Here is a 17,393-nt window from a genome sequence, read left to right as displayed (position 1 = left end):
TATGAGGAGAAGACAGGAAGGGAATAAACTTTATATAGTGCCTATGTGCAAAGCAGTTTGTTCCTCATAACAATCCTAGAATGTAGAAATTGTTCTTATTATTCCCATTTGCGGAAACTGTGGCAAACAGCAATTGAAAGATCCAAGGTCACATAGCTATTAAGTGAGGCTTAAATCAAAGGCAGATCTTCCTGTTGCCCAGGGCAGAGCTCTATCTATTGTGTCACGAGCTGACACTCATCTCATAAGAGATAGAGCTATGTGAAGAATGGTGTTTAAGAAATATTTTATTTACTTGTAAAAGTTTCTGTGATACCAGGCTTTGCAAAATGTGAAAGACTATGTAAAAATGCACATAGAATGAAAAGGTTCAGCTTAATTCCAATCTGAGATCATAGATGCATCTAGAGATAAGCATTATTATATTATGTAGCTTGTACCTTTTGTGCAATAAAATACCATTTTAATCTGTTCTATGTTCTTCTTCTTATGCTTAGCCAATGAGTATAAGAGAACTCTCTCCAGGACTGTTTTTATGTCACTGATCATCTCTATCACTATAATTCTATTTGAATTTTCTTCATTCCTTCTCTATTCTACACTCACTGTATTTCTTCCATAATCTTTTTTTAAGCTGCTTAAATTCTCTGAGAAAGCAATAATTGTGACTATTTTCCTTGCTTGTTCAATACCAATTAAAATGACTATAAGATAATATATAGAAATTAAATAATAGTTGATATGTTTGTAAAACTTCTTTTAAAAAAGGCAGAATGAACCTTTTACATGTTGTGCCTGACTACAGTATCTCATTAATATTTTTTAAAAATGTTTTCAGATTCCAAGTAAAAGTTTAAAGACACCCACAAACAAATGTTCCACTGGCTACCTTATCTTTTCCTTTGTTTAATGAAAAACTTTTTTCTTTGAAGCTCTGATGTGATTCCTTTAATTAAACACTACTATCTTGATATAAAACAAATATTTTTTCAATGGTCACAGAAGAATAATAAATCTCTGTATTTCTCTTCTCTCTACCATAATTTGATACAAGTCAAAATGGAAATAAATTTAGTTCTGTGGAAAGAAAGTGAGAATGTAATTTAAATGACAAATTTGGATGCTTAATTTATGTGAAACTCCAATTCTGATAAGGCTAAGAAATATGTTTAAGAGGATAAAAAAGATTATTTAAGACAATATGGTCTCTGGTTAAAAGAAGAAGCAATAAAGAAGTGAGTGGGGGAACTTTATCACAAATCAATGTTTCAATCCTACCAATGAAGCAAGTACTTTGAATACAAAGATTAGTCATTAATGGGTGGTATTTTTGATGTTTACCTGGCAATTAGTTGCCATTTATTCCAAACTCAATACATATATTTTCATAAAGAGTGCTTATAAAATAACCTTTTATTCAATTCATGTCTTGTCCAACGACTTTTTCCCATATGATACCTTCTCATTGAAGGAAAGGGGGAGTTTTAAGAGAGAAATTTCAACTAAATCTAGTATGCAAATTTGCTTCCTTCTTCCCAAGACTAGGAAGTTCTCACCTTACATGAATGTGAAGAACATGAAAATTTTTCAAAGGAATGAAAGATAATCTTTATTGGCAAGCTTGTACAAAATTGAGGAAATATAAAATCTCTCCATATAATGAGGAGAAAGAGTTCTTTTTATGAAAAGAAAAACAAGATGGATATAATAGAAAGGGTTCTAGATTTTTAGAAAGCCAAGATTATATCAAAGAATCTCAGAGTTGGAAGGACAATCAAAGTCCATTAAATTCAACCTATATCTGAACAAGGATTCTCCCTTCAACTTCTCATACAAGTGGTTATCCAAATTTTGAAGATCTTCGAAGAGGGAAAAGTGACTTCTCCTGGAGTAGTCCATTCTACTTTAGGGCAACACTAGTCACAGCTTCCTTTCATTAAGCCAAAATATTCCACTGCAATTTTCATCCTTTATTTTGAAGTGTACCTCTTTTGGCCAAAGAGAACAAAACTATTCCCTATCTTGCATGATATTGCTTCAGTTATTTGAAGACAGCTGGCATACGCCAATTCTTCCAAGATGCTTCTCCCAGTTTTCCATACAGTTCCATTAGATCTAGTGTTTCTAACAAGGGGGCCATAGAATCATAAGAAAATTTTGGATCCATTTCAGGGGGAAGCACTATGTATTTGTTGAATTTTTTAAATGTAGTAATAATTGTTTTTGCAGTATAATTTGTTTTCCCTTTAATCTATATTTTATTTCATTCACTTAAAATATTATTGAGAAGGTGTCAATAGTCCTCACCAGACTGCCAAAAGGATCCTTGACACCAAAAAAGCTTAATGACACTTGCTTTAGAAAACAATTCTATATTTTATTGGCCTTAATCTTATCATACTAGTCACTTTCTTGGTTGTTCTCCAGAATACTACAATCCCAATTTCTTTCCATTTGGATACCAAGGATGATACTGCAGAGGTTATCTGAATAGAGCAGTAGGACAATTATCTCCCTCATTCTGGATATCATGGTCCTCCACACTTGCGTTGGTTACTACCTCACTATTTGATCTTAAGCATGCCATTTAACCTATTCCCTGCCTCACAGTTGTGAGGATCACATGAAATAATGTTTGTAAAATAGGCCTTACCAGTAATTGGCACATAGTATTATTCTCCCTCCCTACCCTTTCCTGGCCAGTTTCCTTATTTACAAAATAAAAAAGTAAGTCACATTGTCTCTAAGCTACCTTTTGAATTTAAAATCTAGAAATGACAATATTGGTAAGACTTCTAAGGCAAATTATTTGTAACCACTGTTACACTGTACTGGGATGTACATGTTTCTTAACACACTGGACCACAGGTGAGACAATAAAAATATAAGGCTACTAAGTGTCTAATACTATATATCTAATTCCAAATAGGCACAGACAATATAGCAAAGAAAAAAATAACACAGCATCAACTGCAACATGAGCATTATGTTTCAGACTAACATCTCTGCCATTAAATATTAGTTCACTGTTGTTTGATAATACTTATTTAGGTATTCCTATTAAATTATTTTACTTTTCTTTCTTAAAATGTCAATGATTTAATATAAAAAATTCCCTCTGAAAAATATTAACTATGCAATTACTTTATTTAAGTCTTGGTCTATTAAGAACACATTTCTGGCTAAAAAAAATGATAATCTTTCCGTAAGCATTCTCTCCCTCTAGTGCTTAGCCAGGTATTTTCTTGCTTTAAAATAGATAAGAATATTTCAAAGAATAGAGACTTGTATAGTTAGGTCCCCTACAAGGTTGAAGACCAAAGAGAAAGGAAAGGTTAATTATTCAGAACTTTTTGAGATTTTTGGAAGTAAAAAGGGAGCATCCTCATATGGAATTTCAATGAATCAAATGCCTCATGACAATTTTTTCTACTTGTCAATCATTGGTATATAAGACTTTAGGCCACTTCATTTCTTATCTCTGTATCTCAATTTTCATTAACATTATGTAAGATAGAATGAATTGGGTACCCTAGGAAGAACTGCTTTTATTAGTTTGCATTTTAAAGATGTTGTGGAGGTGGGATCTCATCACATTCTTATAATAGTCACGTAGACATTTGACACATCTTTGGATGAGCTCTGATCTTTGTTGCTGTGAGTCTATGGCCTCATAAAGAGCCTACTTGTACTCCAGATCTTTTAAGGGTCAGTATTCTTCTAGTCACTGGTCATACCTGGTTACAGAACTTTTTAAAAAAGACTCGATTTTGCTTAGGAGAGCAGTATTTTAAAGGAATCTGAAGCACATGTTATATTCTAGAACATCTTTGTTTTCCCACATGTGTAAAATTCCATTTTACAATTTAACTTCCTGCGTGACTCAGATATGTCAGCTAAATGCACATTTTCTAGCCTTATTCCTCCTACTTAGCTCACTGAAATCAAACATCTCAGAGCAGATGTTGTTATTGACATCATGAAAATTGTTGTTAGGAGGAAGGGGGAACTCTCAGTCCCAAGTGGTTCTAAGTTCTCTTACTTATTCAGGAGGCAAGCCTTTTCTTTGGTTCAGCACTATTCTTTTTTTTTTTATGTGAATAATAAAATGTAGGTAGCTATATCATCTAATACCATAATCTCTGCAAATTGAAAGGAAAAGAATTATCAGCTTATTTAGAATATTTTATGGTATTTGAAGTAATGCAAATTTATGAATGACATTTCTGTAAACTTGAAAAGAAAATAAGAGCTTCTCAAACCTATTCTATAGCATTTCCATGGAACACTTGATAATAGAGGAAATCAGATCTTACTGGACTATTTGTAGGTCTACACTGCACACCAGTGGCAATACCAAGTACATGCACGTTTCTTTCAGAATTCAGTGTTGTAATAAATTCTCTTCTAAACATCAATTGGTTTTTAAAGATACCATTGTAATGAAAATAAGATAAAAAATATTTGTGAAATATTTTTGTGTTCTTTATAAGATTTTGTCCTCTCCCCTCCACCCCGCAAATTATGAAATTGTGAGATTGTATGTGTGTGAATGAGAAAGACAAGACAGAGTCAGAGAGATACAGTCAGAGAGATACAGTAACAGAGAGACAGAGACAGAGAGGCAGAGATAGAAGCATCGTGAAACATTTATAATATACAGGAAATTATTAGCTCAATAATGACTATATAATTATAAAGTTGTCAGAAACATAGAATGCTGGATGAAACTCTTGGCTCAGGACAAACATTTAAATATAACAAAAATGAGTCTAAGTTAAAGAAAAGAAAAACTTTAATAATAATTAGAAAAACAGAGAACAAATTTATTCCTGAAAGGAAGGCAAATCTTAACAATATGCATCTGTTTATGCAGGTCCATTGGGAACTGTCCTGAGAAACCACAAGAATAGCTTTCTCTTCTATTTACCTCTTCTGCTTGTTTGCAGAGAGAGAGAGAGAAGGGAAGATAAAAAAGAGAAGAGAGAAGAGGAGAGAAAGGAAGACATGAAGAGGGGAAGAAAAAGAGGGAGAGAGAAGAAGGACAAATGGAAAGAAAGGGCTAGGGAGGGAATGAAATCCTTTTCCAAGGGAAGAGTAGGAGTTATTTCAAGAGTTTTTCACAATTCAAAATTGAAAAAAAATCCATTCTCTTCATTTATAACTTATTTGGGAGTCTTAAAAAATTTTTTTTACATATCGATACATTTTAAATAATTATTTTCTAGCATTTTTGATCCACATTTTCTCTCTCCCTCCCTCCCCTCTCAGAAGGCAGATGATATGATATAGGCTATTCATGTGCCATCATTCAATACATATTTCCATGTTCGTCATATTGTGAAAGACAAATATGCATTATCTAAGAACAAAACTTATGAAGGAGATAAGGTGAAACATGGTAGACTTTAAGTTGCATTCAGCCTATGTAAGTTCCTTCTGTGGTTGGGAATAGATTTTTTTTTCATCATGGGTTTCTTGGAGCTGTTCCGAATCCTTGCATGGCTGATGACAGTTGAGTTATTCACAGTTTATCATCCTACATTATTGTTCTTACTATGTATAATATCCTTCTCAGGACTTATTTCTATATAAAAACTTTGCCATTTGTAGACCTTATACGGATATTTATCCAAACCGTATATAAGGTTGTACAAACCTTAAAAAATCCTAGTTAACTAACTAAAAATGATATATTATTATTTTTGTTATTATTACTTCTAATATTGATACTGCTATAACTGTTGCTACTGTACTTCTTGCTTCTACTACTATTACTACTACTACTACTAATATTTTTGCTACTACTAGATGGAGAAAAGTGACAAGCATCCTCATTACCAAAGATAACTAAGCTGAGGAAGACTCTTAGCACACTGGAGTTGGGACCATGAAAAATCTGAATTTCAATTTTTACCTAGGACACTCACTAGTTGTGTGACTATGGTTAAGTTACTTTTCCTTTCTGGATCTCAGTTTGGTGGTGTTGTTGCTTTATTTTTTCATTATTGTACCAACAGCATAGGGTTATTATGAGGCTTAAATGAGAAAAACTGATCAAAATTCTTTGCAAACATAAAGTGCTATATAAATGCCAATTTTAATGCCATCTTAATTTAGTTCTCTGATTAAAAATAAACAAATCATGGGATGTGCCTGTAATCCTGCTACCTGAAATGCTGAGACCAATCTCTTGAGCTGGGGAATTATATGTTGCAGTGAACTGTCTGCATCACCTAGCATTGATATAGTGAACCCTGCCTGATGGAGGAAGGGGGAATTGGTCTGGGTTAGAAATGGTGCCGGTCAGATCCATCAATCAGATATAGGGAGATTGAGTCTTAAAATACATCCATATTAGAAGAATAGAAAGATAGATAGACAGATAGATAGATAGATGGATGGAGAGAGACAGAGAGCTAGAGAGCTAGAGAGATGTATCCACAGAAAGAGTAAGAGCTATAAATAAACTTTCATAGTACGTATAGGCACTGATGCCCTCTCTTCTAAATACGACTGTATGCATATTCTGCAGGATAAACTGTAGATTGTGGTAATGTTCCTTAAGAGGAAATTCTTAGTCAGGAATCAGTTTTCTTCAGCTACAAGTGCTGCATAAACAGTCTTGTTTCAAACCTCAAGGGAAAATATCATTCAAAGATTTCTACCGGAATTTTCAATATAACATTTGCAAAATAAGGTGACTTTGGAACCTTCATGTTCCCAATGTCTAAGAAATTTTTCCTTTAACTATTTCAATCCTAAGGGGAATGGTGGCACATTAAGAAGCTTTAGTAAGCTTTTTTTTAGTAAGTCTTTTTTACCCCCTTATTATAGGAGGAATATTACAGTACATATGGTTCTAAAAGTGATGATTTCACTGAATATAATCAACAATCAATTGTGGTTGCTTAACAAAATGTCATAGTCTTTGAGGAGCTTTATAAATAATTGGTATTTATTCAGAAGCTTAGGTATCAGTTTTCAGACATGGAAATCTCTGAAAGTGGGTATTGTGAGGATCCTATTGTCAGAGTTTCTGGCTGAAAGATCTTGGAACCAACTAGCCAGATATCCAGAATCTCTTTCTAATGATACCATCAAAGATGAACCAATGTCTCTGAACTTTGTCATTTATTTTTTATTTATTATTTAATATGTATGTTTATTTATTTTTAAATAGATCTTAGAAAAATACTGATGTTGAATTACATTTTAAAGATGTAACATGAGGGGCAGCTGGGTAGCTCAGTGGAGTGAGAGTCAGGCCTAGAGACAGGAGGTCCTAGGTTCAAACCCGGCCTCAGCCACTTCCCAGCTGTGTGACCCTGGGCAAGTCACTTGACCCCCATTGTCCACCCTTACCACTCTTCCACCTATGAGACAATACAGCAAAGTACAAGGGTTTAAAAAAAAAGATGTAACATGAGAGCTGACTTTTAATTTTAACCAAGAGGAAGATAATTTGTTAAAATAATTTAATACATGCTAATTATTTTACAAATTATCACAATGCTATTTTACATTTCAATTTTTTAGATAGTCATCTTGTATTGCTACAATTGTGAACAAGTGCTTAGAAGCTAATTATTAAATGTTCACAGAAGGGAAGAAAATTAAGAAATGTGTTCTACCTAAGGTTCCTTCAGGGAAATCTAAATATAGTTTGACTATTTCTTTTGTCTAGGTTTCTCACTGATGTGTGTAAAATGGTCCTGAGATTCCATATAAACATTTAAGGTAATTAATACATATATCATATTTAGAACACCTTATTTCACACATGCAAACTTCAGAAAATATATAAAGAACTCACAGAAGTCCATAAATGAATAATTATTCTGTATTTATTGAACTCTACATTCCCTCAGGTTCCTAAATATCTCCAAGTTTATAGAAACACCCTGTGCTTTAGACTATCCTAATAAGAGAAATTAATTTGAATTTGCTGGTGGAACAACAATCATTTCCTCACATTCCCTGTAATCATTCTAATAGTTCATCCTTTCAGGATACCTAATTTCTTCTCTCTAGTTCCAGAAGGAAATTAACTAGAAGTTTCTAGACAGTCAGTGTGCTTCTGATGGGATCCATCATAGCTTAATAGCAAAAAATAAAAAAGGTCAATTTATTCCTCCTTTACTTCCTCTGTAGATTCTACCTTTTTTCCCCCAATTAATGATAATACCTGACTTTCTTCTCCCAAAGATCAAAAGAGTTAGACATTGCTTAGAATATTCTATTTCTTTAGATAACTAAATAGATTCCAAACTTACTCTGTCTAGTAAAGTCCTTTTCCTCCTCTTCTCCCCAACATAAGTAGGAGGTGGAGATCTAGGAACTTACCTCATTCAAATCACATGGTTTTCCTTTCCATGGTAGCAATAGAATTGGGAGGTTTCCTCTTTCATAGCTGTCACATAGACAAACTTTGCTAAGGCTTGGCCAGTAATTTTAGATCTAAGCAGGGATTCTTATTTTAAACCATGTGGTAATATATCTGCTTCTTCAAAATAACTTTACCACAAGGTAGTCATTATATACAAGTGGAAGACAAGGAATTTCTCCAACCCCAGTAGCCAAGTCCATTCGTAAATCTGTTGCTCACCGAGAGACTATTCAGTAGAAAGTCAAAAGAGAAAACAGGAAAAAAACAAAAACAAAAACAAAAAAAACATTGATTCCCCTTTATAGACCAGTGAGGGTGGGTGGAAGGGAAAGAGTGGCATCTCCCATACTGTCCATCCAACCACATTGAGAGCCAACCAATTCTTGGGGTAGGTAGCACTGAAATCAATTTAGATGGTACCCTTAATCCTCTTAGTGAGGTGTTCATGTCTACACCCTCAACAAGGAAATATTGTTAAATATTTATATTGAAGAATCATTCCTCTATAAAGTTAAAAATTCCTTGATAGAGAGTTTGAAGGGAACTGAAAGGCCAGCTAATCATGCCCACTCACTTTACAGATGAGAAAATTGAAGGGCAAGGAGATAATAATTGATACTCGATCATTATTTTTTAAGCACCAGAGGGAAGCTAAAACTAGGCCCTGAAATTTTAGTTCTTTTTTTTAAAGTCCTCTTTGACTAGGGAACTCTTTTGATCAAACCCCACACTCTTTGTAACATATGTGGTTTCTAATGAAAAGTTTGCTATCCTTCAGGATGAGGCAACAGAAAAAGGTAACAATCCTTATCCTAGTTGCATGAAACTCAAACATACCCTTGTACAATAGCAGTATCAATTCAAAAGGACCACTTCCTTTTGTGACTGTTTCATACACAGCCTCTTGATATTCTTGGCCCTCTTGTTCCTATACTATCAATGCCTTTATCACTGGTGTATTCCCAAACAAACATCATATAGGTCAGATAATGTATCTTGAAATATTTCATTTTACGCTATTCCTATGCATCTAGTAAGGAGGTTGCTTCACAGAAATAAAATGTCAGTGACACTAGTAGCCCTATCTCTTTAAAGAGGATATTTGGACAAACAAAATAATTAACAAGAAATGACCAAAAAAATAAAGTGTTATAGAAAGGTTTTTTTTTTCATTCACAAGCATACTAATGGCAATACTATAATTATAATGGTACATGTTGTCAAAGACAACATCTTAAGAAGTTTGGGTATTTTTCTTATTTCCATTAATTTTTTTCAAAAATGAAAAGTTTGTTTTGGTTATGTTCTATCCTCTTCTAATCTTCCAGAGAATGTGTGCCAGTCTTGTTTTCTATTGCTTTTTTAATCAATGAATCATTGGACTGACACTTTTAGGAAGGTACTGTATAAAACACATTGATTCAAATACTTTTTAAGTTATTAAATAATTTTAAACATTAAAAGCATCAAAAATGTAGAAGTAACCATTGTGCAGAGTTAATTATTGTCAAAGCAAAATAAATTATTTTCAAGTAAACACTGATGCATAGAATATACTGAAACCATGTAAAATGACTTTTAGAATAAAACAATAATAATCAAGTAGTACTAACAGAAATAGTGATGATAAGTGGCAGTATCTAGAAAAATTAGATACAAGGAACACGTCTATGTGACAGAATAGTTTTTAACCAAAATTAGAATACTTAAAGACCATAAAGTACAACATGGAGAACATCTTATTGTTTTAGTTTAAAATAAATATAATAAGGATTTAAAGTGAATGTATGGATCTAGGATTATATATAAACCATTTTGCATCACTTTATATGTCTTTCTATTTTTCTTTGTGATCATTTTGTTTGTCATTTCTTATGGCACAATAGTATTCTATTACAAGTATATACCATAACTTGTTCAGCCTTTCCCCAATACACGGACATCCTTTCAATTTCTAGTTCTTTGTCACCACAAAGAGCTGCTATAATTATTTTATATAGGTAGGTTCTTCTCCATCATCTTTAATCTCTGGGATGTAGATATAATAATAAAAGGGTATGCACAGTTTGATGGCCTTTTGGATATTGTTCCAGATTGTTCTCCAGGCAGTTGTATCAATTCACAGCCCCAGCAGCAGCAATGTATTAGTGTCAAGATTTTTCATGTCCCTCCAACATTTATCATTTTCCTTTTTTTCCATGTCAGTCAATCTGTTGGTTGTGAGTTGGTACTTCAGAATAGTTTAAATTTGTATTTCTCTAATCAATGGTGATTTGGAGCATTTTTTCTATATGACAAAAGATAGGTTTACCTTCTTTATCTGATAAATACTTGTTCATATCCTTTTACCATTTGTCAATTGGGAAATGCTTTGTATTCTTATAGATTTGAATCAGTTCTCTATATAATTCAGAAATGAAACCTCTGTCAGATAGGCTTGCTATGAAGATTTTTTTACCTATTTCTTATCTGCCTTTTAATCTTGCTTCCATTGTTTTTGTCTGTGTGGAAAGTTAAATTTTATATAGTCAAACAACTCTTTTACATCTCATAATGTTCTCTATGTCTTGTTTTGACCTAAATTCTTCCCTTATCCATATATCTGAGAGATAAACTATTTTGTGATTCCCTAATTTGTTTGTGGCATTACCCTTTATTTCTAAATTATGTATTCATTTTGACTTTACCTTTGAATATGGCATGAGATATTGTTCTATGTCTAATTTCCACCATGCTGTTTTCTAGTTTTCCCAGTAGTTTTTTGTCAAATAGTGAGTTCTTCTATCAGAATCATAGATCTTTTGTTTTGTCAAATAATAAGTTACTATTATAATTTACAATTGCATGTTCAGGATCTAGTCTATTCTATTGATCCTCCATTATATTTCTTAGCCAGTGTCAAGATGGAATCTAAGAGAACCCCAAGTCTGTATATTGACTCAGCCTACTAGTGAGTCTAGTTGTTTAGATCTTTCTTTACTTGTGTGAAAAGTACTTTATAGTTGTGATCATATATTTCCTGGGTTTGTCTTATTACCTGTTCTAATTTCTTCAATTTCTTCTCCTCATAGCTAGAGCTAGAATTTCTAGTAAAATATTGAATATTAGGGGTAAAAATGGGCATCTTTATTTCACTTCTGATTTCATTGGAAAGACTTCGTTTATCCTCATTACATAGAATGTTTATTGATGGTTTTAGGTAGATGTCATTTATCATTTTGAGGAATATCTGCTGATGTTTAATCCCTCATCTCCAATTGACTTCAGACATCTTGAACTGGATGTCTAGTAGATATCTTTAATTCAATCTGTCCCAAAGAAATCTCATATATTTCCCCCAATCCCTTCTCCCCTATTACGGTAGTAGATGAGACTATCCTTTCAGTTCCTCAGATTCAGAACTTTGGAGGCATCCTGGATTCCTCACTATGTTTAACCCCCGTATCCAAACTGTCATCCAACATTTCTCAAACATTTCTATCCTTTCCTCAAATTTGCCATCCTCTTGATAACGGTCTTCATTATCTCATACCTTGATTACTAAAATAGTCTGCTGGTGGATCTGCCTCTCTCAGATATTTCCCCACTAAAATCCATTCTCCAATCACTAAAGTGATTTTCTTGAAACACGGGTCTGTCAAAGTCACTCCCCTACTTCGTAAACTCTAATGGCTTTCTATTACATACTAGAAGAAATACAAAATGCTATATGTTTGGCACTCCAAGCCTTTCATAAACAAAGTCCCATCTTACCTTTCTCATCTTCTTATACCTTATTACCAGACACATATTCTTCCATCCAATGACACTGACCTCCTGGTGGTTCCAACTATAAAATACATTATCTTTTGCCTATGGGCACTTTTTCTGGCTGTCCCCTATCAGTGGAATGCTCTACCACTTCCCCTAATGAACAATTGACTTCCTTCAAGTCCTAAATTCCTTCCTTCTAGAGGAAATATGCCCCAATCTGTCTTAATTCTAGTGCCTTGCCTCTGTTATTCCCATTTATCCTGTATATAGTTAGTTTATACATATTTTTGCTTATGGTATTCCTCATTAGACTGTGAGCTCCTTGAAGGCAAAGATTATCTTTTGCCTGTGTTTGTACACTTAGCATTTAACATAGTTTCTGGAAGATTGTTTTAATAAATATCTGTTGATTGACTGAGCCTTCATACAACATGTCTCAAAGTGGAATTGTTAAAACAAGAGATAAGGAATTGCTAATGATAAATTAGAAGTTATGGGGGGAAATTCTTAGGAGATTATTTCCTGGTTCCCTAATGAACACAACATTCATCTTTAAGGGCAGATGACTTTAGGAATTTCCCTGAAGCATTTGTGCTCTGGCAGCCTCCCTGTAATTTTACTATTATCATTCCAATTTTAAGAGAGCAGGTTATAGATGCCTTATGTTATAGCAATGTGACCAAAATATATCCTTGGGGAAACATGCTTCTGGATTTAGTTTCCCATTATATTCCTTATAAAAGTTCCAAAATGCTTTGGGATTTATATTAAAGAAACTTATGGGGGGAATTGTTTTGTTATGGAAAATGATTAGTGCTGCAAGATAAATTAAATTCAAATGTCATTATTTCACTCCAGGAACACATATTTTATTGAGACAAAGAAAAAGAGTAAATAAAGTAACTAGAAAAGGATGACCTTTCTGATATCATCAACCTTTTAAATAAACTTTGGCTTAGTTCATTTTGGGGGGGAATGATAATATTAACTGCATATATGATGGTTTAATTTAAATGGGATTGGCTAGTATAATTTTATAGATAAGGATACTGGTCACAGGGAAGTAAATCAATACCCAGAGTCACAGAGCTGGTTAGTAGATGAACAGGGATTAAGACACAGATTTCTCAATGTATAACCTAGTGATTATTAAACAAGACCATGTTCATTAATAGTAGGGCAAAGTGACTCAATTTATTTGTCAATAAAATCATAAAGGCAAACAAATAGGAAGGCAAATTGCCGAATAGGAAGTGGGGAGAGAAACACTAAAAGTGACAAATAATTTATTTACTCCTACCCTTAATTAATTTAAACAAATTTTATCTGTATATCTTTTTTGTACATCACTCAGTTTTCCCCTGGTATTCTTTTCTCTCTCACTCCCAGAGGTGCATTTCTTATAACAAATAATTCATAGATGAAAACAAAAAGAAAAAGGAGGAAATGATTACAATTGATAAAGATATCAAAATATCTGAAATATGCAATGTTCCACATTTATGGACTCCACTTCTTTGCAAAAGTATGAGATTTTTTCCCCTCATATTTCTCTCCTTTGGAGTCAAGCTTGTTCTTTGTAATTGTACAATAGTCATTAAATGAATGAACAAAAATCACCTTTTTTTTTTTTTCATCTTAGAATCATCTTAGAAGACTATTGGTTCCAAGGCAGAAGAGCAATAAGGGCTAGGCAGTTGGGGTTGAGTGACTTGCCCAGGGTCACACAGGTAGGTAATATTTGAGACCAGATTTGAACAGATCTCCAGGTCCAGCTCTCAACCCACTGAACCACTCATCTGCCTACAACACTCATTTGCAGTTGCTTTGTGGTTCCTATTCTTTTCATTTATATTGCAGAGATGGAATCAGAAATAATGAGTCATGGGAATTATGAATATATGATCAAAGCTGATTCCAGTGAACAAGGGTTCATGGATCAGTGAGAGCAAGATATGGTTGCAAAGGCAATTATCTTGTTGTGGCTATATATTTAATAATTCACAAGATTGATTTATACTGAATCCTTGTATTAGAAAATTGGCTTAGGGATGAAATTATCTGGCAAGGGAACTGAACTTCTCTTGACCTGTGGTGGATGTCACCAAGGTTTGACTTCAAAGAAGTGAAAATGGCAAAAGTTGGCAAAGTCTCTAAAGAACTCAAACCTTTATCTGATTAGCAGAATAGAAATCCTATGAGGGAGATAAGGTCAGAAAATAACTGAATAGGTTAAAAGTTGGTTCTTCCCTGAAGAAGGTTTCACCTAGGAAGGTGAGTTTTCAATCAACAACTTTTTAGGAATCAACTTCCTTTCTCAAAAAAACATTTTACCCTTTACAAAAAAACCTCCTACTCCCAGGTGAAAGCATTTGTTTTCTCCTTTGTTTTGCAAATTCACTGAGCTCTCTTTGGTCTCTTTACATTTAAATATACTCCTTGAGCTGCAGCTAATCAAAGCAGTTTTGCCTTAAGCTGTTCAACATTCTGTGTCTGTGTGGCTTTTCTCTATGCTTCTCTAATCTTTGACTTAGCCCCCCTTTTTTTCCTAGTCCTTAGCTTCCCTACACAGGTCAGGAGAATCCAAACATGTCTTGTTATTGGCTGGACCATAACATTGCAGTATATTGTTATCCTAGCTCAACTTAACTTCACTTTGTAACAGTTAATATAGATCTTTTAATGCTTGTTTATATTCATTATATTCATAATTTCTACCAGAATAGTAATATTCCATTATATGTGCATATCACAATTTGTTTAACCATTACTTAATCTTTGAAATTCTTCTTTGCTTTCAATTCTCTATTACTACCAAAAAAAAAAAAAAAAAAAAAAAAAAAAAAAAAAAAAAAAGAAAGGTTTTTGGTATCTGTATTGGTGTATGTGAAGTTTTTGTGGTTTTATTTTTCTTGTTATTGGTGTCCTTGGAATATATACCTGGAAGCTGGATTAAAGAACATGGACATTTTAGTCCCTTCATTTCCATAACTGTAGCTCTCTTTCAAGAAAGATTGCACCAATTCATAGCTTCACCAAGAATATATTACATTTTCCTTTCTTCCTACAATATGACTCCTCCAACATCAACTATATTACATCACTGATAATTTACAGATTGGCAGGGTGGGAGCAATCCATGAAATTTTGGTTTACATTTCTACTATCATTAGTGATTTTGGAGAAGTCTTTCATTATTTTTAATAAGATGGCAAATCTTATTTTTAATCTCCTTTTACCATTAACCTAGTCAGTCATGGCTTTTGGTCTTCTATATTTGCAGTAGGTATCTATACATTTTGTACACTGAGCCAAAGGTTAGCAAAGATATTTCTTTCAAAAGTTTTGACCCAAGTCAATTTCTTCTACTTTTAAATTAGATGTGTTATTTTTTTGTGCAAAAATTTTTTAAATTTATGTAATCAAAATGATTAATTTTATCTTCTGTAATGGCCTGTATTCCTCACTTGGTTAAAAATATCTCTTGTTCTTAGCTATGAAAAAGTATGATCTGCGCAACTTTTCTAATGATATAAACTTTAATTTACATATAATGATAAAAACTAATCATTTATCTAGTTTTAATTTATTTACTGTGTAACAGAGTGGAAGATATTGGTCTAATCTTACTTTTTTCCAGAATATTTGCATTTTCTCAAAAATTCTTTTCCAATAGTAACTATTGCAGGATAATTTATGTTTTAGGTTTTATTCAGCACTGTGTTTGAGTTATATTACTTCTGATTTTCCTTTGTCAAGCCTATTATAATAAATTACTTTTTTAATGACAAGCAGATTGTTTTTACAATTGTTGCTTCATACTTTGAGGTAAGGGCTATTCCCCTTTCATTCTTTTAAAAAAATTATTTCTCTTTATAATTGAGCTCCTTTGTTAATTCAAATTAACTTTGTTATTATGTTATCAAGGTCTTTTTGGAAGTATCTCTTTGATAAGTTGACAGGTTTAGCACTAAACATGGTATTAATGTCATTTTTTATTACATTGGAAGTGCTCAGCCTTAAGAAACTAAATATTCTTCCTGCCTTTATCTTAATTATACTTTTAAATGAATATTTTAAATTTAATCTATGTAAATATACCTTATGGTTTGGTGATTGAATTTCTAAATATTTGTACATTTGGTAATTATTTTAATTGAATTTTAATTTCTATCATTTTCCTCATTTTTATTATACATGAAGGCTGTTGATTTTTTTTAGTTTATTTTGTAGCCCAAAATTTTGCTAGTTATTTTATCAGTTCATTTTTCTGCAGATGCTCTAAGATTTTATAAGTAAAACATTATGTAAAAATACAAATAGGAATAGCTTTGTCTTTTCTTTGCCTAGCCTTGCTTTTAATTCTTTCTTTTGTCTTATTGTTATTGCTAGTATTTCATGAACTATAATAATGGGAAGAGTAGACATTCTTTATTCTTGTAGTTGTTGGGAAAGACTTGAGTATACACCAACTGAAGAGAATGCTCGCTTTTGGTTTTAGATAGATAATTTTCTGAATAAAATAAAAGAAAATTAAAAGAAAATAAAATTTTCTGAATAAAATAAAATAAATTTTTAAAAATGAAATATTACTCTATTGGCTATATTTTCTAGTGATTTTTATGTCTACATCTGTTGAAATAATGAGTGTTTATTTGTTTTAATATGCTTAATTACATTGATTATTTTTCTTCTATGAACTATCCTTGATCCTTTGTATAAATGCAAATTGGCTTTAATGAATTATTTTCCAAATTGATCATAGCAGTCTATTTGAAAAGGTTTAGCTTAACTTTTTGAAATCAATATTCATTAGTGATATTGATCAATAATTCTACTTTTCTTTATCCTTTTTATGTTTTTGTGTTAGAACTATATGCATCTCATAAAAGAAGTTGAGAGAGTTTCTTTCTCAATGTTTCAGGACTATTTTTGTGGTATGGGTATTAAATAGTCTTTAAAAGATTTATCCCGGGAATCCAGTAGAAAAAAGGATTTTGCTTCTTTCTTCTTTAGTTGGTAGTTCTTTTGCATTTAGTTCAATTTCTTTTCTGAGATTGAATTAAAAGTATCTATCTGGTAGTCTGTTATTTTTCAGAATAGAATTTTAAAAATGTGTAGTTTGGAAGTAATTTTATTCTTTTTTGGCATTTTACTCTGAATAACATGCTATGATAATTTAATTTCTTCTAATACTATTGCAATCTTGCTTTTAGGGGGTTTGGACAGGATTTTTATATTTTTTAATCAT

General features: G+C 32.5%; 1 protein-coding gene across 1 annotated transcript in view; it reads right to left on the bottom strand.

Moving 5' to 3' along the window:
• Window positions 1-17,393, bottom strand: part of CCDC102B (coiled-coil domain containing 102B) — a 527,613-nt gene that overhangs the window by 379,202 nt on the left and 131,018 nt on the right. The gene's annotated exons all lie outside the window — the stretch shown is intronic.

The sequence above is a fragment of the Gracilinanus agilis genome, chromosome 1, assembly GCF_016433145.1.
Source record: "Gracilinanus agilis isolate LMUSP501 chromosome 1, AgileGrace, whole genome shotgun sequence".
NCBI classification, from domain to species: Eukaryota; Metazoa; Chordata; class Mammalia; order Didelphimorphia; family Didelphidae; genus Gracilinanus; species Gracilinanus agilis.
Note: the sequence above shows the minus strand (reverse complement) of the source record. Positions and strands in the feature narration are given on the sequence as shown.